General features: G+C 60.5%; 1 long non-coding RNA gene across 1 annotated transcript; it reads left to right on the plus strand.

The window, feature by feature from the left end:
• The first annotated feature begins 18,718 nt into the window (after window positions 1-18,718).
• On the plus strand, window positions 18,719-20,473 carry LOC140691621 (uncharacterized). The gene is made up of 3 exons (XR_012067369.1): window positions 18,719-18,754; window positions 19,953-20,027; window positions 20,311-20,473. It is a non-coding gene; the product is annotated as an uncharacterized lncRNA (long non-coding RNA).
• The last annotated feature ends 1,697 nt before the right edge of the window (window positions 20,474-22,170 follow it).

The raw sequence follows: 22,170 nt of genomic DNA on the forward strand, positions 1-22,170 counted from the left end.
GCTCACCAGGTTTTGTGTGGCTTCAGCAAAGTCTTCGCAGGCGAGCCTAATCCTCCATCCCTTCTGTGGTTTTCAGCCCACGTAGGACCTGGCCCGGCCCCGGCATTGGCCGGCAGCTCCCGCCCGCCTGCGGCGGCCCCGGAGGCCCAGGTAAGTGGGGTGGCCGTGCTCCGTTGGACGTCGTCCTGGGAAAGGTGAGCTTCCTGTTTTCCCGGAAGCCATTCCCGCCCTCATCTCCAGACTGTGTGTCCTGTGACGGGTCTGGCATGTCGTTCGCTTTCCAATTCAGTCTCCCCAGGGGCCAGTGGGCTGCTTGTCCCTGGAGCCCGTCACCTTGGCTGGTGCCTGCAGAAGCCATGAGGGAGTGCTCAGAAGCCGAGGACCGCAGACTTTGGCTGTGGGTTTGTCGAGATAGCGTGCGGAGGGTGAGCCCTCGCTCCACACTGGCTTCTCCTGGCTCTGCTGACTCCTTCCTGCCGACCTGCACCTGGGGTTGCTCCTGGGTCACTGAGGCAGAGTCCTGTGTCGTCACTCGTTTGACTTGTTTCCTTGCTGAGGCCAGGTGATTCTCCTGTTTAGCATGGCCATTGAAATGCTCGTAAGTGAGAAAGGGGCAAAGCCCTCCCTCCAGCTTTGTCCTGTGTGCTTTGTGCAGCTTTGAGTCTACCTGTTTGGTGTGGGGTAAATGTCAGAACCCGTGACCGTCTGTTCTCGGGACGGAGATGTGCCTGGCCCGCTGCGTCCAGTTGTACTCTGGGTAGATGTTGCTTTTGTAGTAAGAAATAGAGGCTTGAAGGGAAAGAGCCCGCAGTGAAGAGGCCTACTTCCCTGCAGGGAATTGCGACGCGCAGCAGCGTCCTCCCATCGTGCTCCCCACCCCTGCGCCGGGTCGGGCCTGCCCCGGAAGCTGTCAGAGCTGCTCCTGGGCGTCAGCACGACACGTCGCGGGAGTTTGCGCACGGGCCTGTAGGGTCCTTTTGGTGTCAGTTGTGGGATCCAGACATCCCACTTGAGTTTGCCGAAGGACACAAGTAGTGCGCGCTTCGTAGCGCACTGAAAACCCAGACGTCCCTGAGGATAGCGGTGATTGTAGCGGAGCCTGACTACCTCCCGTGGGCAGCGTTGTCCCCTCAGGAGCACTTGGGCAGCTCCCCCGCAGGACTCCGGGGTGCCCAGCTCCCCAGTGCACGTTGCGCCGAGGGGAAGCCCCTGCAGGTCGGAGGAGATTACTTGGTTTGGGGGGAAGGAGAGGGCCAGGCAGGGTCCTGGAGGCAGAGCGGTGACCCAGGTGCGGCTCTGATTGCACGTGTGGAGGACGAGCTTTTCACGTCCGTCCCTTCTGGTGTTCCTGGTCCGCGCCGGGCCAGCTCCCGTGGAGCTGGGGTGGTGGCGAGGAGGGCTGTCCTGCCCAAAGGGGCTGCCTGTTGTGAAGGCGCTGCTTTTGTCAGAGTGCTGGAAGCTCTGTGTGCATCCTCGCAGGCAGGACCCTTGGCTTCGTCCACTTGGAGACACCGGCGACGTCGTGTGGCGCCATTGTTGTCCCCCCGTGTCCTGCTGCGTGGCCCGGGCTGCGGGCTGCAGGCCCCAGAGGGCTGGGTGGAGCGTGGGGCACTGTGCTGCTGGGTGGGCACCCGGCGGGGTGTGGGGAGGGTGCCCGGTGCCGACAGCTGATGCGTTGGGTTTCGGTTTTTGTCGGTGGTCGCTCCGTTTCTGTCGCCTGACATGGCTCTCCCTTCTGCCCTGCAGGTTACCTTGCAGCGTCCCGGCGTTTGCAGGGACCGGCCCGTGTTGCCACCAGCACCTGGGCCCCCCTTGGGCCCTGTGCAGCCTCGCTCACCAGTACCGGATGCTCCACTGGGTAAGATGAAAGCGTCCATTCCTCTGTTTGTTCCTTGCGTCACTGCAGGAGAAGGGCAGATCGCTCTCCAGGTCCCTCCCAGGGCATGGGCCACCCTGACTGGGCTGTCGGCAGTGCTCCCCTGGTCCCTTAGCGGACGCAATTGATGGACCGCTTCTTCCCCTCCCCCATCCTGCCCTGGGGAGGAGGTGTCTCTTGTAGAGTGCTACGGAGTAAGAGGCCTGTGACAGAAGGCGGGCGTGTCAGTTCTGCACACGGGGCTTCAACAGGGAGCACGTTCCGGGCTCCCCGAAGGAGAAGCCCACCCCTGCCATTGTCTGCAGCGTGTGGAGCCCTGACCTTCCACGGCCGTTGATCGGCTATGGAAGAGACACCTGAACCCATGGCCTGTGGTGTCTCCCTCAGGGTCACGAGACCTGTCTCCCACTCGGTCTGATGCGGGGACGAGTGGGATACGGGGAAGGAAGGCTCACCAGGTTTTGTGTGGCTTCAGCAAAGTCTTCGCAGGCGAGCCTAATCCTCCATCCCTTCTGTGGTTTTCAGCCCACGTAGGACCTGGCCCGGCCCCGGCATTGGCCGGCAGCTCCCGCCCGCCTGCGGCGGCCCCGGAGGCCCAGGTAAGTGGGGTGGCCGTGCTCCGTTGGACGTCGTCCTGGGAAAGGTGAGCTTCCTGTTTTCCCGGAAGCCATTCCCGCCCTCATCTCCAGACTGTGTGTCCTGTGACGGGTCTGGCATGTCGTTCGCTTTCCAATTCAGTCTCCCCAGGGGCCAGTGGGCTGCTTGTCCCTGGAGCCCGTCACCTTGGCTGGTGCCTGCAGAAGCCATGAGGGAGTGCTCAGAAGCCGAGGACCGCAGACTTTGGCTGTGGGTTTGTCGAGATAGCGTGCGGAGGGTGAGCCCTCGCTCCACACTGGCTTCTCCTGGCTCTGCTGACTCCTTCCTGCCGACCTGCACCTGGGGTTGCTCCTGGGTCACTGAGGCAGAGTCCTGTGTCGTCACTCGTTTGACTTGTTTCCTTGCTGAGGCCAGGTGATTCTCCTGTTTAGCATGGCCATTGAAATGCTCGTAACTGAGAAAGGGGCAAAGCCCTCCCTCCAGCTTTGTCCTGTGTGCTTTGTGCAGCTTTGAGTCTACCTGTTTGGTGTGGGGTAAATGTCAGAACCCGTGACCGTCTGTTCTCGGGACGGAGATGTGCCTGGCCCGCTGCGTCCAGTTGTACTCTGGGTAGATGTTGCTTTTGTAGTAAGAAATAGAGGCTTGAAGGGAAAGAGCCCGCAGTGAAGAGGCCTACTTCCCTGCAGGGAATTGCGACGCGCAGCAGCGTCCTCCCATCGTGCTCCCCACCCCTGCGCCGGGTCGGGCCTGCCCCGGAAGCTGTCAGAGCTGCCCCTGGGCGTCAGCACGACACGTCGCGGGAGTTTGCGCACGGGCCTGTAGGGTCCTTTTGGTGTCAGTTGTGGGATCCAGACATCCCACTTGAGTTTGCCGAAGGACACAAGTAGTGCGCGCTTCGTAGCGCACTGAAAACCCAGACGTCCCTGAGGATAGCGGTGATTGTAGCGGAGCCTGACTTCCTCCCGTGGGCAGCGTTGTCCCCTCAGGAGCACTTGGGCAGCTCCCCCGCAGGACTCCGGGGTGCCCAGCTCCCCAGTGCACGTTGCGCCCAGGGGAAGCCCCTGCAGGTCGGAGGAGATTACTTGGTTTGGGGGGAAGGAGAGGGCCAGGCAGGGTCCTGGAGGCAGAGCGGTGACCCAGGTGCAGCTCTGATTGCACGTGTGGAGGACGAGCTTTTCACGTCCGTCCCTTCTGGTGTTCCTGGTCCGCGCCGGGCCAGCTCCCGTGGAGCTGGGGTGGTGGCGAGGAGGGCTGTCCTGCCCAAAGGGGCTGCCTGTTGTGAAGGCGCTGCTTTTGTCAGAGTGCTGGAAGCTCTGTGTGCATCCTCGCAGGCAGGACCCTTGGCTTCGTCCACTTGGAGACACCGGCGACGTCGTGTGGCGCCATTGTTGTCCCCCCGTGTCCTGCTGCGCGGCCCGGGCTGCCGGCTGCAGGCCCCAGAGGGCTTGGTGGAGCGTGGGGCACTGTGCTGCTGGGTGGGCACCCGGCGGGGTGTGGGGAGGGTGCCCGGTGCCGACAGCTGATGCGTTGGGTTTCGGCTTTTGTCGGTGGTCGCTCCGTTTCTGTCGCCTGACACGGCTCTCCCTTCTGCCCTGCAGGTTACCTTGCAGCGTCCCGGCGTTTGCAGGGACCGGCCCGTGTTTCCACCAGCACCTGGGCCCCCATTGGGCCCTGTGCAGCCTCGCTCACCAGTACCGGATGCTCCACTGGGTAAGATGAAAGCGTCCATTCCTCTGTTTGTTCCTTGCGTCACTGCAGGAGAAGGGCAGATCGCTCTCCAGGTCCCTCCCAGGGCATGGGCCACCCTGACTGGGCTGTCGGCCGTGCTCCCCTGGTCCCTTAGCGGACGCAATTGATGGACCGCGTATTCCCCTCCCCCATCCTGCCCTGGGGAGGAGGTGTCTCTTGTAGAGTGCTACGGAGTAAGAGGCCTGTGACAGAAGGCAGGCGTGTCAGTTCTGCACACGGGGCTTCAACAGGGAGCACGTTCCGGGCTCCCCGAAGGAGAAGCCCACCCCTGCCATTGTCTGCAGCGTGTGGAGCCCTGACCTTCCACGGCCGTTGATCGGCTATGGAAGAGACACCTGAACCCGTGGCCTGTGGTGTCTCCCTCAGGGTCACGAGACCTGTCTCCCACTCGGTCTGATGCGGGGACGAGTGGGATACGGGGAAGGAAGGCTCACCAGGTTTTGTGTGGCTTCAGCAAAGTCTTCGCAGGCGAGCCTAATCCTCCATCCCTTCTGTGGTTTTCAGCCCACGTAGGACCTGGCCCGGCCCCGGCATTGGCCGGCAGCTCCCGCCCGCCTGCGGCGGCCCCGGAGGCCCAGGTAAGTGGGGTGGCCGTGCTCCGTTGGACGTCGTCCTGGGAAAGGTGAGCTTCCTGTTTTCCCGGAAGCCATTCCCGCCCTCATCTCCAGACTGTGTGTCCTGTGACGGGTCTGGCATGTCGTTCGCTTTCCAATTCAGTCTCCCCAGGGGCCAGTGGGCTGCTTGTCCCTGGAGCCCGTCACCTTGGCTGGTGCCTGCAGAAGCCATGAGGGAGTGCTCAGAAGCCGAGGACCGCAGACTTTGGCTGTGGGTTTGTCGAGATAGCGTGCGGAGGGTGAGCCCTCGCTCCACACTGGCTTCTCCTGGCTCTGCTGACTCCTTCCTGCCGACCTGCACCTGGGGTTGCTCCTGGGTCACTGAGGCAGAGTCCTGTGTCGTCACTCGTTTGACTTGTTTCCTTGCTGAGGCCAGGTGATTCTCCTGTTTAGCATGGCCATTGAAATGCTCGTAACTGAGAAAGGGGCAAAGCCCTCCCTCCAGCTTTGTCCTGTGTGCTTTGTGCAGCTTTGAGTCTACCTGTTTGGTGTGGGGTAAATGTCAGAACCCGTGACCGTCTGTTCTCGGGACGGAGATGTGCCTGGCCCGCTGCGTCCAGTTGTACTCTGGGTAGATGTTGCTTTTGTAGTAAGAAATAGAGGCTTGAAGGGAAAGAGCCCGCAGTGAAGAGGCCTACTTCCCTGCAGGGAATTGCGACGCGCAGCAGCGTCCTCCCATCGTGCTCCCCACCCCTGCGCCGGGTCGGGCCTGCCCCGGAAGCTGTCAGAGCTGCTCCTGGGCGTCAGCACGACACGTCGCGGGAGTTTGCGCACGGGCCTGTAGGGTCCTTTTGGTGTCAGTTGTGGGATCCAGACATCCCACTTGAGTTTGCCGAAGGACACAAGTAGTGCGCGCTTCGTAGCGCACTGAAAACCCAGACGTCCCTGAGGATAGCGGTGATTGTAGCGGAGCCTGACTACCTCCCGTGGGCAGCGTTGTCCCCTCAGGAGCACTTGGGCAGCTCCCCCGCAGGACTCCGGGGTGCCCAGCTCCCCAGTGCACGTTGCGCCCAGGGGAAGCCCCTGCAGGTCGGAGGAGATTACTTGGTTTGGGGGGAAGGAGAGGGCCAGGCAGGGTCCTGGAGGCAGAGCGGTGACCCAGGTGCGGCTCTGATTGCACGTGTGGAGGACGAGATTTTCACGTCCGTCCCTTCTGCGTGTTCCTGGTCCGCGCCGGGCCAGCTCCCGTGGAGCTGGGGTGGTGGCGAGGAGGGCTGTCCTGCCCAAAGGGGCTGCCTGTTGTGAAGGCGCTGCTTTTGTCAGAGTGCTGGAAGCTCTGTGTGCATCCTCGCAGGCAGGACCCTTGGCTTCGTCCACTTGGAGACACCGGCGACGTCGTGCGGTGCCATTGTTGTCCCCCCGTGTCCTGCTGCGCGGCCCGGGCTGCCGGCTGCAGGCCCCAGAGGGCTGGGTGGAGCGTGGGGCACTGTGCTGCTGGGTGGGCACCCGGCGGGGTGTGGGGAGGGTGCCCGGTGCCGACAGCTGATGCGTTGGGTTTCGGCTTTTGTCGGTGGTCGCTCCGTTTCTGTCGCCTGACACGGCTCTCCCTTCTGCCCTGCAGGTTACCTTGCAGCGTCCCGGCGTTTGCAGGGACCGGCCCGTGTTGCCACCAGCACCTGGGCCCCCCTTGGGCCCTGTGCAGCCTCGCTCACCAGTACCGGATGCTCCACTGGGTAAGATGAAAGCGTCCATTCCTCTGTTTGTTCCTTGCGTCACTGCAGGAGAAGGGCAGATCGCTCTCCAGGTCCCTCCCAGGGCATGGGCCACCCTGACTGGGCTGTCGGCCGTGCTCCCCTGGTCCCTTAGCGGACGCAATTGATGGACCGCGTCTTCCCCTCCCCCATCCTGCCCTGGGGAGGAGGTGTCTCTTGTAGAGTGCTACGGAGTAAGAGGCCTGTGACAGAAGGCAGGCGTGTCAGTTCTGCACACGGGACTTCAACAGGGAGCACGTTCCGGGCTCCCCGAAGGAGAAGCCCACCCCTGCCATTGTCTGCAGCGTGTGGAGCCCTGACCTTCCACGGCCGTTGATCGGCTATGGAAGAGACACCTGAACCCGTGGCCTGTGGTGTCTCCCTCAGGGTCACGAGACCTGTCTCCCACTCGGTCTGATGCGGGGACGAGTGGGATACGGGGAAGGAAGGCTCACCAGGTTTTGTGTGGCTTCAGCAAAGTCTTCGCAGGCGAGCCTAATCCTCCATCCCTTCTGTGGTTTTCAGCCCACGTAGGACCTGGCCCGGCCCCGGCATTGGCCGGCAGCTCCCGCCCGCCTGCGGCGGCCCCGGAGGCCCAGGTAAGTGGGGTGGCCGTGCTCCGTTGGACGTCGTCCTGGGAAAGGTGAGCTTCCTGTTTTCCCGGAAGCCATTCCCGCCCTCATCTCCAGACTGTGTGTCCTGTGACGGGTCTGGCATGTCGTTCGCTTTCCAATTCAGTCTCCCCAGGGGCCAGTGGGCTGCTTGTCCCTGGAGCCCGTCACCTTGGCTGGTGCCTGCAGAAGCCATGAGGGAGTGCTCAGAAGCCGAGGACCGCAGACTTTGGCTGTGGGTTTGTCGAGATAGCGTGCGGAGGGTGAGCCCTCGCTCCACACTGGCTTCTCCTGGCTCTGCTGACTCCTTCCTGCCGACCTGCACCTGGGGTTGCTCCTGGGTCACTGAGGCAGAGTCCTGTGTCGTCACTCGTTTGACTTGTTTCCTTGCTGAGGCCAGGTGATTCTCCTGTTTAGCATGGCCATTGAAATGCTCGTAACTGAGAAAGGGGCAAAGCCCTCCCTCCAGCTTTGTCCTGTGTGCTTTGTGCAGCTTTGAGTCTACCTGTTTGGTGTGGGGTAAATGTCAGAACCCGTGACCGTCTGTTCTCGGGACGGAGATGTGCCTGGCCCGCTGCGTCCAGTTGTACTCTGGGTAGATGTTGCTTTTGTAGTAAGAAATAGAGGCTTGAAGGGAAAGAGCCCGCAGTGAAGAGGCCTACTTCCCTGCAGGGAATTGCGACGCGCAGCAGCGTCCTCCCATCGTGCTCCCCACCCCTGCGCCGGGTCGGGCCTGCCCCGGAAGCTGTCAGAGCTGCTCCTGGGCGTCAGCACGACACGTCGCGGGAGTTTGCGCACGGGCCTGTAGGGTCCTTTTGGTGTCAGTTGTGGGATCCAGACATCCCACTTGAGTTTGCCGAAGGACACAAGTAGTGCGCGCTTCGTAGCGCACTGAAAACCCAGACGTCCCTGAGGATAGCGGTGATTGTAGCGGAGCCTGACTACCTCCCGTGGGCAGCGTTGTCCCCTCAGGAGCACTTGGGCAGCTCCCCCGCAGGACTCCGGGGTGCCCAGCTCCCCAGTGCACGTTGCGCCCAGGGGAAGCCCCTGCAGGTCGGAGGAGATTACTTGGTTTGGGGGGAAGGAGAGGGCCAGGCAGGGTCCTGGAGGCAGAGCGGTGACCCAGGTGCGGCTCTGATTGCACGTGTGGAGGACGAGATTTTCACGTCCGTCCCTTCTGCGTGTTCCTGGTCCGCGCCGGGCCAGCTCCCGTGGAGCTGGGGTGGTGGCGAGGAGGGCTGTCCTGCCCAAAGGGGCTGCCTGTTGTGAAGGCGCTGCTTTTGTCAGAGTGCTGGAAGCTCTGTGTGCATCCTCGCAGGCAGGACCCTTGGCTTCGTCCACTTGGAGACACCGGCGACGTCGTGCGGTGCCATTGTTGTCCCCCCGTGTCCTGCTGCGCGGCCCGGGCTGCCGGCTGCAGGCCCCAGAGGGCTGGGTGGAGCGTGGGGCACTGTGCTGCTGGGTGGGCACCCGGCGGGGTGTGGGGAGGGTGCCCGGTGCCGACAGCTGATGCGTTGGGTTTCGGCTTTTGTCGGTGGTCGCTCCGTTTCTGTCGCCTGACACGGCTCTCCCTTCTGCCCTGCAGGTTACCTTGCAGCGTCCCGGCGTTTGCAGGGACCGGCCCGTGTTGCCACCAGCACCTGGGCCCCCCTTGGGCCCTGTGCAGCCTCGCTCACCAGTACCGGATGCTCCACTGGGTAAGATGAAAGCGTCCATTCCTCTGTTTGTTCCTTGCGTCACTGCAGGAGAAGGGCAGATCGCTCTCCAGGTCCCTCCCAGGGCATGGGCCACCCTGACTGGGCTGTCGGCCGTGCTCCCCTGGTCCCTTAGCGGACGCAATTGATGGACCGCGTCTTCCCCTCCCCCATCCTGCCCTGGGGAGGAGGTGTCTCTTGTAGAGTGCTACGGAGTAAGAGGCCTGTGACAGAAGGCAGGCGTGTCAGTTCTGCACACGGGGCTTCAACAGGGAGCACGTTCCGGGCTCCCCGAAGGAGAAGCCCACCCCTGCCATTGTCTGCAGCGTGTGGAGCCCTGACCTTCCACGGCCGTTGATCGGCTATGGAAGAGACACCTGAACCCGTGGCCTGTGGTGTCTCCCTCAGGGTCACGAGACCTGTCTCCCACTCGGTCTGATGCGGGGACGAGTGGGATACGGGGAAGGAAGGCTCACCAGGTTTTGTGTGGCTTCAGCAAAGTCTTCGCAGGCGAGCCTAATCCTCCATCCCTTCTGTGGTTTTCAGCCCACGTAGGACCTGGCCCGGCCCCGGCATTGGCCGGCAGCTCCCGCCCGCCTGCGGCGGCCCCGGAGGCCCAGGTAAGTGGGGTGGCCGTGCTCCGTTGGACGTCGTCCTGGGAAAGGTGAGCTTCCTGTTTTCCCGGAAGCCATTCCCGCCCTCATCTCCAGACTGTGTGTCCTGTGACGGGTCTGGCATGTCGTTCGCTTTCCAATTCAGTCTCCCCAGGGGCCAGTGGGCTGCTTGTCCCTGGAGCCCGTCACCTTGGCTGGTGCCTGCAGAAGCCATGAGGGAGTGCTCAGAAGCCGAGGACCACAGACTTTGGCTGTGGGTTTGTCGAGATAGCGTGCGGAGGGTGAGCCCTCGCTCCACACTGGCTTCTCCTGGCTCTGCTGACTCCTTCCTGCCGACCTGCACCTGGGGTTGCTCCTGGGTCACTGAGGCAGAGTCCTGTGTCGTCACTCGTTTGACTTGTTTCCTTGCTGAGGCCAGGTGATTCTCCTGTTTAGCATGGCCATTGAAATGCTCGTAACTGAGAAAGGGGCAAAGCCCTCCCTCCAGCTTTGTCCTGTGTGCTTTGTGCAGCTTTGAGTCTACCTGTTTGGTGTGGGGTAAATGTCAGAACCCGTGACCGTCTGTTCTCGGGACGGAGATGTGCCTGGCCCGCTGCGTCCAGTTGTACTCTGGGTAGATGTTGCTTTTGTAGTAAGAAATAGAGGCTTGAAGGGAAAGAGCCCGCAGTGAAGAGGCCTACTTCCCTGCAGGGAATTGCGACGCGCAGCAGCGTCCTCCCATCGTGCTCCCCACCCCTGCGCCGGGTCGGGCCTGCCCCGGAAGCTGTCAGAGCTGCTCCTGGGCGTCAGCACGACACGTCGCGGGAGTTTGCGCACGGGCCTGTAGGGTCCTTTTGGTGTCAGTTGTGGGATCCAGACATCCCACTTGAGTTTGCCGAAGGACACAAGTAGTGCGCGCTTCGTAGCGCACTGAAAACCCAGACGTCCCTGAGGATAGCGGTGATTGTAGCGGAGCCTGACTACCTCCCGTGGGCAGCGTTGTCCCCTCAGGAGCACTTGGGCAGCTCCCCCGCAGGACTCCGGGGTGCCCAGCTCCCCAGTGCATGTTGCGCCCAGGGGAAGCCCCTGCAGGTCGGAGGAGATTACTTGGTTTGGGGGGAAGGAGAGGGCCAGGCAGGGTCCTGGAGGCAGAGCGGTGACCCAGGTGCGGCTCTGATTGCACGTGTGGAGGACGAGCTTTTCACGTCCGTCCCTTCTGGTGTTCCTGGTCCGCGCCGGGCCAGCTCCCGTGGAGCTGGGGTGGTGGCGAGGAGGGCTGTCCTGCCCAAAGGGGCTGCCTGTTGTGAAGGCGCTGCTTTTGTCAGAGTGCTGGAAGCTCTGTGTGCATCCTCGCAGGCAGGACCCTTGGCTTCGTCCACTTGGAGACACCGGCGACGTCGTGTGGCGCCATTGTTGTCCCCCCGTGTCCTGCTGCGTGGCCCGGGCTGCCGGCTGCAGGCCCCAGAGGGCTGGGTGGAGCGTGGGGCACTGTGCTGCTGGGTGGGCACCCGGCGGGGTGTGGGGAGGGTGCCCGGTGCCGACAGCTGATGCGTTGGGTTTCGGTTTTTGTCGGTGGTCGCTCCGTTTCTGTCGCCTGACACGGCTCTCCCTTCTGCCCTGCAGGTTACCTTGCAGCGTCCCGGCGTTTGCAGGGACCGGCCCGTGTTGCCACCAGCACCTGGGCCCCCCTTGGGCCCTGTGCAGCCTCGCTCACCAGTACCGGATGCTCCACTGGGTAAGATGAAAGCGTCCATTCCTCTGTTTGTTCCTTGCGTCACTGCAGGAGAAGGGCAGATCGCTCTCCAGGTCCCTCCCAGGGCATGGGCCACCCTGACTGGGCTGTCGGCCGTGCTCCCCTGGTCCCTTAGCGGACGCAATTGATGGACCGCGTCTTCCCCTCCCCCATCCTGCCCTGGGGAGGAGGTGTCTCTTGTAGAGTGCTACGGAGTAAGAGGCCTGTGACAGAAGGCAGGCGTGTCAGTTCTGCACACGGGGCTTCAACAGGGAGCACGTTCCGGGCTCCCCGAAGGAGAAGCCCACCCCTGCCATTGTCTGCAGCGTGTGGAGCCCTGACCTTCCACGGCCGTTGATCGGCTATGGAAGAGACACCTGAACCCGTGGCCTGTGGTGTCTCCCTCAGGGTCACGAGACCTGTCTCCCACTCGGTCTGATGCGGGGACGAGTGGGATACGGGGAAGGAAGGCTCACCAGGTTTTGTGTGGCTTCAGCAAAGTCTTCGCAGGCGAGCCTAATCCTCCATCCCTTCTGTGGTTTTCAGCCCACGTAGGACCTGGCCCGGCCCCGGCATTGGCCGGCAGCTCCCGCCCGCCTGCGGCGGCCCCGGAGGCCCAGGTAAGTGGGGTGGCCGTGCTCCGTTGGACGTCGTCCTGGGAAAGGTGAGCTTCCTGTTTTCCCGGAAGCCATTCCCGCCCTCATCTCCAGACTGTGTGTCCTGTGACGGGTCTGGCATGTCGTTCGCTTTCCAATTCAGTCTCCCCAGGGGCCAGTGGGCTGCTTGTCCCTGGAGCCCGTCACCTTGGCTGGTGCCTGCAGAAGCCATGAGGGAGTGCTCAGAAGCCGAGGACCGCAGACTTTGGCTGTGGGTTTGTCGAGATAGCGTGCGGAGGGTGAGCCCTCGCTCCACACTGGCTTCTCCTGGCTCTGCTGACTCCTTCCTGCCGACCTGCACCTGGGGTTGCTCCTGGGTCACTGAGGCAGAGTCCTGTGTCGTCACTCGTTTGACTTGTTTCCTTGCTGAGGCCAGGTGATTCTCCTGTTTAGCATGGCCATTGAAATGCTCGTAACTGAGAAAGGGGCAAAGCCCTCCCTCCAGCTTTGTCCTGTGTGCTTTGTGCAGCTTTGAGTCTACCTGTTTGGTGTGGGGTAAATGTCAGAACCCGTGACCGTCTGTTCTCGGGACGGAGATGTGCCTGGCCCGCTGCGTCCAGTTGTACTCTGGGTAGATGTTGCTTTTGTAGTAAGAAATAGAGGCTTGAAGGGAAAGAGCCCGCAGTGAAGAGGCCTACTTCCCTGCAGGGAATTGCGACGCGCAGCAGCGTCCTCCCATCGTGCTCCCCACCCCTGCGCCGGGTCGGGCCTGCCCCGGAAGCTGTCAGAGCTGCTCCTGGGCGTCAGCACGACACGTCGCGGGAGTTTGCGCACGGGCCTGTAGGGTCCTTTTGGTGTCAGTTGTGGGATCCAGACATCCCACTTGAGTTTGCCGAAGGACACAAGTAGTGCGCGCTTCGTAGCGCACTGAAAACCCAGACGTCCCTGAGGATAGCGGTGATTGTAGCGGAGCCTGACTACCTCCCGTGGGCAGCGTTGTCCCCTCAGGAGCACTTGGGCAGCTCCCCCGCAGGACTCCGGGGTGCCCAGCTCCCCAGTGCACGTTGCGCCCAGGGGAAGCCCCTGCAGGTCGGAGGAGATTACTTGGTTTGGGGGGAAGGAGAGGGCCAGGCAGGGTCCTGGAGGCAGAGCGGTGACCCAGGTGCGGCTCTGATTGCACGTGTGGAGGACGAGCTTTTCACGTCCGTCCCTTCTGGTGTTCCTGGTCCGCGCCGGGCCAGCTCCCGTGGAGCTGGGGTGGTGGCGAGGAGGGCTGTCCTGCCCAAAGGGGCTGCCTGTTGTGAAGGCGCTGCTTTTGTCAGAGTGCTGGAAGCTCTGTGTGCATCCTCGCAGGCAGGACCCTTGGCTTCGTCCACTTGGAGACACCGGCGACGTCGTGTGGCGCCATTGTTGTCCCCCCGTGTCCTGCTGCGTGGCCCGGGCTGCGGGCTGCAGGCCCCAGAGGGCTGGGTGGAGCGTGGGGCACTGTGCTGCTGGGTGGGCACCCGGCGGGGTGTGGGGAGGGTGCCCGGTGCCGACAGCTGATGCGTTGGGTTTCGGTTTTTGTCGGTGGTCGCTCCGTTTCTGTCGCCTGACATGGCTCTCCCTTCTGCCCTGCAGGTTACCTTGCAGCGTCCCGGCGTTTGCAGGGACCGGCCCGTGTTGCCACCAGCACCTGGGCCCCCCTTGGGCCCTGTGCAGCCTCGCTCACCAGTACCGGATGCTCCACTGGGTAAGATGAAAGCGTCCATTCCTCTGTTTGTTCCTTGCGTCACTGCAGGAGAAGGGCAGATCGCTCTCCAGGTCCCTCCCAGGGCATGGGCCACCCTGACTGGGCTGTCGGCAGTGCTCCCCTGGTCCCTTAGCGGACGCAATTGATGGACCGCTTCTTCCCCTCCCCCATCCTGCCCTGGGGAGGAGGTGTCTCTTGTAGAGTGCTACGGAGTAAGAGGCCTGTGACAGAAGGCGGGCGTGTCAGTTCTGCACACGGGGCTTCAACAGGGAGCACGTTCCGGGCTCCCCGAAGGAGAAGCCCACCCCTGCCATTGTCTGCAGCGTGTGGAGCCCTGACCTTCCACGGCCGTTGATCGGCTATGGAAGAGACACCTGAACCCATGGCCTGTGGTGTCTCCCTCAGGGTCACGAGACCTGTCTCCCACTCGGTCTGATGCGGGGACGAGTGGGATACGGGGAAGGAAGGCTCACCAGGTTTTGTGTGGCTTCAGCAAAGTCTTCGCAGGCGAGCCTAATCCTCCATCCCTTCTGTGGTTTTCAGCCCACGTAGGACCTGGCCCGGCCCCGGCATTGGCCGGCAGCTCCCGCCCGCCTGCGGCGGCCCCGGAGGCCCAGGTAAGTGGGGTGGCCGTGCTCCGTTGGACGTCGTCCTGGGAAAGGTGAGCTTCCTGTTTTCCCGGAAGCCATTCCCGCCCTCATCTCCAGACTGTGTGTCCTGTGACGGGTCTGGCATGTCGTTCGCTTTCCAATTCAGTCTCCCCAGGGGCCAGTGGGCTGCTTGTCCCTGGAGCCCGTCACCTTGGCTGGTGCCTGCAGAAGCCATGAGGGAGTGCTCAGAAGCCGAGGACCGCAGACTTTGGCTGTGGGTTTGTCGAGATAGCGTGCGGAGGGTGAGCCCTCGCTCCACACTGGCTTCTCCTGGCTCTGCTGACTCCTTCCTGCCGACCTGCACCTGGGGTTGCTCCTGGGTCACTGAGGCAGAGTCCTGTGTCGTCACTCGTTTGACTTGTTTCCTTGCTGAGGCCAGGTGATTCTCCTGTTTAGCATGGCCATTGAAATGCTCGTAACTGAGAAAGGGGCAAAGCCCTCCCTCCAGCTTTGTCCTGTGTGCTTTGTGCAGCTTTGAGTCTACCTGTTTGGTGTGGGGTAAATGTCAGAACCCGTGACCGTCTGTTCTCGGGACGGAGATGTGCCTGGCCCGCTGCGTCCAGTTGTACTCTGGGTAGATGTTGCTTTTGTAGTAAGAAATAGAGGCTTGAAGGGAAAGAGCCCGCAGTGAAGAGGCCTACTTCCCTGCAGGGAATTGCGACGCGCAGCAGCGTCCTCCCATCGTGCTCCCCACCCCTGCGCCGGGTCGGGCCTGCCCCGGAAGCTGTCAGAGCTGCTCCTGGGCGTCAGCACGACACGTCGCGGGAGTTTGCGCACGGGCCTGTAGGGTCCTTTTGGTGTCAGTTGTGGGATCCAGACATCCCACTTGAGTTTGCCGAAGGACACAAGTAGTGCGCGCTTCGTAGCGCACTGAAAACCCAGACGTCCCTGAGGATAGCGGTGATTGTAGCGGAGCCTGACTACCTCCCGTGGGCAGCGTTGTCCCCTCAGGAGCACTTGGGCAGCTCCCCCGCAGGACTCCGGGGTGCCCAGCTCCCCAGTGCACGTTGCGCCCAGGGGAAGCCCCTGCAGGTCGGAGGAGATTACTTGGTTTGGGGGGAAGGAGAGGGCCAGGCAGGGTCCTGGAGGCAGAGCGGTGACCCAGGTGCGGCTCTGATTGCACGTGTGGAGGACGAGCTTTTCACGTCCGTCCCTTCTGCGTGTTCCTGGTCCGCGCCGGGCCAGCTCCCGTGGAGCTGGGGTGGTGGCGAGGAGGGCTGTCCTGCCCAAAGGGGCTGCCTGTTGTGAAGGCGCTGCTTTTGTCAGAGTGCTGGAAGCTCTGTGTGCATCCTCGCAGGCAGGACCCTTGGCTTCGTCCACTTGGAGACACCGGCGACGTCGTGTGGCGCCATTGTTGTCCCCCCGTGTCCTGCTGCGTGGCCCGGGCTGCCGGCTGCAGGCCCCAGAGGGCTGGGTGGAGCGTGGGGCACTGTGTTGCTGGGTGGGCACCCGGCGGGGTGTGGGGAGGGTGCCCGGTGCCGACAGCTGATGCGTTGGGTTTCGGTTTTTGTCGGTGGTCGCTCCTTTTCTGTCGCCTGACACGGCTCTCCCTTCTGCCCTGCAGGTTACCTTGCAGCGTCCCGGCGTTTGCAGGGACCGGCCCGTGTTGCCACCAGCACCTGGGCCCCCCTTGGGCCCTGTGCAGCCTCGCTCACCAGTACCGGATGCTCCACTGGGTAAGATGAAAGCGTCCATTCCTCTGTTTGTTCCTTGCGTCACTGCAGGAGAAGGGCAGATCGCTCTCCAGGTCCCTCCCAGGGCATGGGCCACCCTGACTGGGCTGTCGGCCGTGCTCCCCTGGTCCCTTAGCGGACGCAATTGATGGACCGCTTCTTCCCCTCCCCCATCCTGCCCTGGGGAGGAGGTGTCTCTTGTAGAGTGCTACGGAGTAAGAGGCCTGTGACAGAAGGCGGGCGTGTCAGTTCTGCACACGGGGCTTCAACAGGGAGCACGTTCCGGGCTCCCCGAAGGAGAAGCCCACCCCTGCCATTGTCTGCAGCGTGTGGAGCCCTGACCTTCCACGGCCGTTGATCGGCTATGGAAGAGACACCTGAACCCGTGGCCTGTGGTGTCTCCCTCAGGGTCACGAGACCTGTCTCCCACTCGGTCTGATGCGGGGACGTGTGGGATACGGGGAAGGAAGGCTCACCAGGTTTTGTGTGGCTTCAGCAAAGTCTTCGCAGGCGAGCCTAATCCTCCATCCCTTCTGTGGTTTTCAGCCCACGTAGGACCTGGCCCGGCCCCGGCATTGGCCGGCAGCTCCCGCCCGCCTGCGGCGGCCCCGGAGGCCCAGGTAAGTTAGGTGGCCGTGCTCCGTTGGACGTCGTCCTGGGAAAGGTGAGCTTCCTGTTTTCCCGGAAGCCATTCCCACCCTCATCTCCAGAATGTGTGTCCTGTGACGGGTCTGGCATGTCGTTCGCTTTCCAATTCAGTCTCCCCAGGGGCCAGTGGGCTGCTTGTCCCTGGAGCCCGTCACCTTGGCTGGTGCCTGCAGAAGCCATGAGGGAGTGCTCAGAAGCCGAGGACCGCAGACTTTGGCTGTGGGTTTGTCGAGATAGCGTGCGGAGGGTGAGCCCTCGCTCCACACTGGCTTCTCCTGGCTCTGCTGACTCCTTCCTGCCGACCTGCACCTGGGGTTGCTCCTGGGTCACTGAGGCAGAGTCCTGTGTCGTCACTCGTTTGACTTGTTTCCTTGCTGAGGCCAGGTGATTCTCCTGTTTAGCATGGCCATTGAAATGCTCGTAAGTGAGAAAGGGGCAAAGCCCTCCCTCCAGCTTTGTCCTGTGTGCTTTGTGCAGCTTTGAGTCTACCTGTTTGGTGTGGGGTAAATGTCAGAACCCGTGACCGTCTGTTCTCGGGACGGAGATGTGCCTGGCCCGCTGCGTCCAGTTGTACTCTGGGTAGATGTTGCTTTTGTAGTAAGAAATAGAGGCTTGAAGGGAAAGAGCCCGCAGTGAAGAGGCCTACTTCCCTGCAGGGAATTGCGACGCGCAGCAGCGTCCTCCCATCGTGCTCCCCACCCCTGCGCCGGGTCGGGCCTGCCCCGGAAGCTGTCAGAGCTGCTCCTGGGCGTCAGCACGACACGTCGCGGGAGTTTGCGCACGGGCCTGTAGGGTCCTTTTGGTGTCAGTTGTGGGATCCAGACATCCCACTTGAGTTTGCCGAAGGACACAAGTAGTGCGCGCTTCGTAGCGCACTGAAAACCCAGACGTCCCTGAGGATAGCGGTGATTGTAGCGGAGCCTGACTACCTCCCGTGGGCAGCGTTGTCCCCTCAGGGGCACTTGGGCAGCTCCCCCGCAGGACTCCGGGGTCCCCAGCTCCCCAGTGCACCTTGCGCCCAGGGGAAGCCCCTGCAGGTCGGAGGAGATTACTTGGTTTGGGGGGAAGGAGAGGGCCAGGCAGGGTCCTGGAGGCAGAGCGGTGACCCAGGTGCGGCTCTGATTGCACGTGTGGAGGACGAGCTTGTCACGTCCGTCCCTTCTGCGTGTTCCTGGTCCGCGCCGGGCCAGCTCCCGTGGAGCTGGGGTGGTGGCGAGGAGGGCTGTCCTGCCCAAAGGGGCTGCCTGTTGTGAAGGCGCTGCTTTTGTCAGAGTGCTGGAAGCTCTGTGTGCATCCTCGCAGGCAGGACCCTTGGCTTCGTCCACTTGGAGACACCGGCGACGTCGTGTGGCGCCATTGTTGTCCCCCCGTGTCCTGCTGCGCGGCCCGGGCTGCCGGCTGCAGGCCCCAGAGGGCTGGGTGGAGCGTGGGGCACTGTGCTGCTGGGTGGGCACCCGGCGTGGTGTGGGGAGGGTGCCCGGTGCCGACAGCTGATGCGTTGGGTTTCGGCTTTTGTCGGTGGTCGCTCCGTTTCTGTCGCCTGACACGGCTCTCCCTTCTGCCCTGCAGGTTACCTTGCAGCGTCCCGGCGTTTGCAGGGACCGGCCCGTGTTGCCACCAGCACCTGGGCCCCCCTTGGGCCCTGTGCAGCCTCGCTCACCAGTACCGGATGCTCCACTGTGTAAGATGAAAGCGTCCATTCCTCTGTTTGTTCCTTGCGTCACTGCAGGAGAAGGGCAGATCGCTCTCCAGGTCCCTCCCAGGGCATGGGCCATCCTGACTGGGCTGTCGGCCGTGCTCCCCTGGTCCCTTAGCGGATGCAATTGATGGACCGCGTCTTCCCCTCCCCCATCCTGCCCTGGGGAGGAGGTGTCTCTTGTAGAGTGCTACGGAGTAAGAGGCCTGTGACAGAAGGCAGGCGTGTCAGTTCTGCACACGGGGCTTCAACAGGGAGCACGTTCCGGGCTCCCCGAAGGAGAAGCCCACCCCTGCCATTGTCTGCAGCGTGTGGAGCCCTGACCTTCCACGGCCGTTGATCGGCTGTGGAAGAGACACCTGAACCCGTGGCCTGTGGTGTCTCCCTCAGGGTGACGAGACCTGTCTCCCACTCGGTCTGATGCGGGGACGAGTGGGATACGGGGAAGGAAGGCTCACCAGGTTTTGTGTGGCTTCAGCAAAGTCTTCGCAGGCGAGCCTAATCCTCCATCCCTTCTGTGGTTTTCAGCCCACGCAGGACCTGACACATCTCAACTTTGGCCTGGCCCCTTCCTGACACCTGATTCCGATGTGGAGGCTCAGGTAAAGTGAGTGTTCATAACGTTCGATGTCTCTCTAGGGAATGTGTTGTTTTTGTTTCCCTTGCCTTTGTATTATCCTCTTCTGTAGACATGTGTTTTTAGACAAGTGTTTTGTGTCATTAGAATTTCAAATTGTTGCCCACGGGCACAGTGGTCTTCTCCCCTCAGCCCTATCACCTTCGATGGAGCCTTCAGAAAGCATCAGAGTTCTTACATGCTGAGTATCGTAGACTTTGTCTGTTTGTCGAATGTGGGTCTTCAGTTTGAGCCCTTGCTCCACACTTATGTCTCTTCGCTTTTCTGTTTCTTCCCTAACACTTTCTTTTCTGATTGTTGGTGTTTAAGTTATCGAGATTCCTGTTGTCCTTCTTTGGTTTCCCGGCTCAGTCCAGGTGATTCTACTGTTTTGCATGGCCGTTCAAGTCCTCATGACTGGGAAAGTGCAGAGGTCTCCCTCCAGCTTTGTTCCGTGGGCTTTGTGCAGCTTTGAATCTTCCTGGGTGGGGTAAATGTCACAACCCACCTCTGTCTTTTCTCGGGAGGGAAATGTGCCTGGCCCGCTGCCTCCAGTTGTACTCTGGGTAGAAACGCCTGACTCTCAGAATTGTTGCTTTTGTAGTAGGATGTAGAGGCTTGAAGGGAAATAGCACACAGTGAAGAGGCGTACTTCCCTGCAGGGGAATTGCAACACTCAGAAGCATCCTCCCATTGTGCTCCCCACCCTGCACTGAGTTGTTCCTGCCCTGGGAGCTGTCAGAGCTGATCTTCTGATTCAGCATGAGATGCCGTGGGATTTTTCGCACGGGCTAGTAGGGTCCCTTTGGTGTCAGTTGTGGAATCAAGACTTTCCTCTTCAATTTCCCAAAGGACACATGTAGTGTGTGCTTCGTAGCACAGTTAAAACCCAGACATCCCTGGGGATAGCGGTGATTGTAGCGGAGCCTGACTACCTCCTAAGGACAGCCTTATCTCCTCAGGATCACTTGAGCAGCTCCCCCATAGGACTCCAGGCTGCCAAGCTCCCCAGGGCTCTTTGCACCCAGGGGCAGCCCCTGCAGGGTGGTGGAGGGCCCTACATGAGGAGGGGGCAGAAAGGGCCTGGCAGGGTGCTGCAGGCAGAGCAGTAACCCAGGTGTGACTCTGCACGTGTGGAGAATGTGTTTTAACATTCTTTGTTTCTCTGTGTTCTTGTTCTGCAGAACATTACGTGTCGTTGGAGCTTTGGAAGATTCCTTAAAATTTTGTTCTCCATGGAGAAGTTTCGTTTTCATAAGGTGAATATTTGTCAATTTGCTGGAACCTCTATGAATTTTTTATCGGTTAGGACCCTTGGCTGCATGAACTTACAGAATTTGTTGGTGACGTGCAGCCTCCGTGTCGTATCCCTGTGTCCTTCTGTCGACCCAGGCTGGGTGGAGCATGTGGTAGTGCTCTGCTGTCTGGCCACCTGGTGGAGGTGAGGGTGACAGGTGATGACAGGTGCTGCATTATGTTTCTGGTTTTGTCTGTGTTTATCCTTTTGTCTGTCATTCAGCAGATCTCTCTTCTGTTCCACAGGGCACTGTGGATGGCAAAGCGCCCCGTTCTTACTCAGGGCCAGCTCATGTTTCCCCCTGTATGAGTGGCCCAACGTCACCCTTCATGGGCTATTCGCCACCTCCACCTGGACCACCCTCGTGGCCTCTGGGTCCTCAGGCATAGGCAGAGCCACCAGTTTCTCCACTTGGTAAGATGAGAGCATGTTGTCCTTTTCCATTGTTGAGTCTTTTCTGAAGGGGAGATGGCACTCCAGGGCCTTGCGTTGCCTGAGGAAACCTATCTTGGGACATTATAATGTTCATGTAGTTTCCTAGCACACACATTTGATGGGCTTTGTCATTTCCCCATCCTATCCTGGGAAGCAGGTGTCTCTTGTATAGTACAAGAGACTTTTGACAGAATATCAAATGAGTTTTAAGTCCCTGTTTGGCAGATGTGCCTCCGGCTTGGACCATGTGATGTACTTTTTTTTTGATGAAGCGCACCACTAACTTTTGGGGTCTCAGGGTGTTCCTTCGAGGGTTGAGGGAGAGAGACATTCAGCTTGTCATCACCATAACAGACGTGCCAATACAAAGCCCCAAAGTGCAAAAGAGGGGCACGTGAGCCACACAGGAGTGAATAGGACGGTGTGAAGGGGAAGAAAGAAATTGAGGCGCCCAGCGAGGGTTTGTTGGAGCTGGAAGGTCACTCCCAGCTGGGAGGGCAGTCAAGGCAGGCTTTCTGAATGCAACGTGAGGTCCACTCAGAGCCACGTGTGAGTGCAGGGGACTCAGTGCAGCCATGCACATATCCCCGTCAGAACCCACTGCCTCCAGAAAGCCCTCAGTTCACAACGTCATATACAAATGATTGTTCTCTTGGGTTTCTGAAAGTCCTAGATCTGGATGAAAGAAATCTCTGGATATCAGAGAAAGTGAAATTTACCTTGTTTTTTTCAGAATATTTTGTGTGGCTAAAGTTTTCTTCTGCCCCGGTGATTTGAAAAGTACAGGCAGGATTCAGATAAGCTGAGCACGTGCCTTGCCCTTCAGCATGAAGCAGGTTCTTTAGGGGAAGTCAGGAGTGGTCAGGAGACCCCCTCCAAGACCCCGTCCCCACACCCCTGCTCCCTCCTGTCACCATGCCCACTGCCAGCTTAGCATCTCTATGTTTATGTGTGAAGATCCAATTTCTGATTCTTTGTTTGAATTCCTGCAGTTCAGCCCCCAACACCAAGACCCATTGGGGCCCCCACAGGGTCTCAGCTTTGTTGTCTGTGAGCCGGGGGTAACACTGGCTCCTGATGTCATTGTGAGGAAGATCAGGTGAAGCACACACATTGTTTTGCAATATGACTGGGACATATTTCTCACTCAGCATTCTCATAGTTTAAAAGAAAGTGTCTGCACACAGAATCATCAAAAGAGACCTCGGGAAGTACATTAAATTAAACTGAAGATCTAAGAGCTCAGGCCCAAAGCTTACTATTCTCTGCTTTAGAGATAAGGTGAAGGGTCACTTTCTTCTATTAAACCTCTGGTCCTACAAGTTAAAGAAGGAAATGTAATAATGAGAATGTGCACATTTTCAGATCTGTGTCCGAGATGTGAAAACAATTATTTCCATTATATATAGACATGGAGCTGCACCCACAGACTGCAGTGTCTGTCAGAGGCCATGCATACGTTAGAGAAGACAAAATCGGGAAAAAATAAGATCCTATTAAAATAAATATTTCTTTTTGCCTTACAGCCCAGGAAGTTTGAAAGCTGAAGGGGACCCCAAGCTGTGGCAACGATGTGTTTAGAGATGATGTCGGAGGTGCATTACGGCCTAAATGTCTCCCTGCTCCATCCTGCCACCTCTGCTATTGTCTCCTATTGTCATCCCTAATGA

This window comes from Vicugna pacos, chromosome 36 (genome assembly GCF_048564905.1).
Source record: "Vicugna pacos chromosome 36, VicPac4, whole genome shotgun sequence".
In the NCBI taxonomy this organism is placed as follows: Eukaryota; Metazoa; Chordata; class Mammalia; order Artiodactyla; family Camelidae; genus Vicugna; species Vicugna pacos.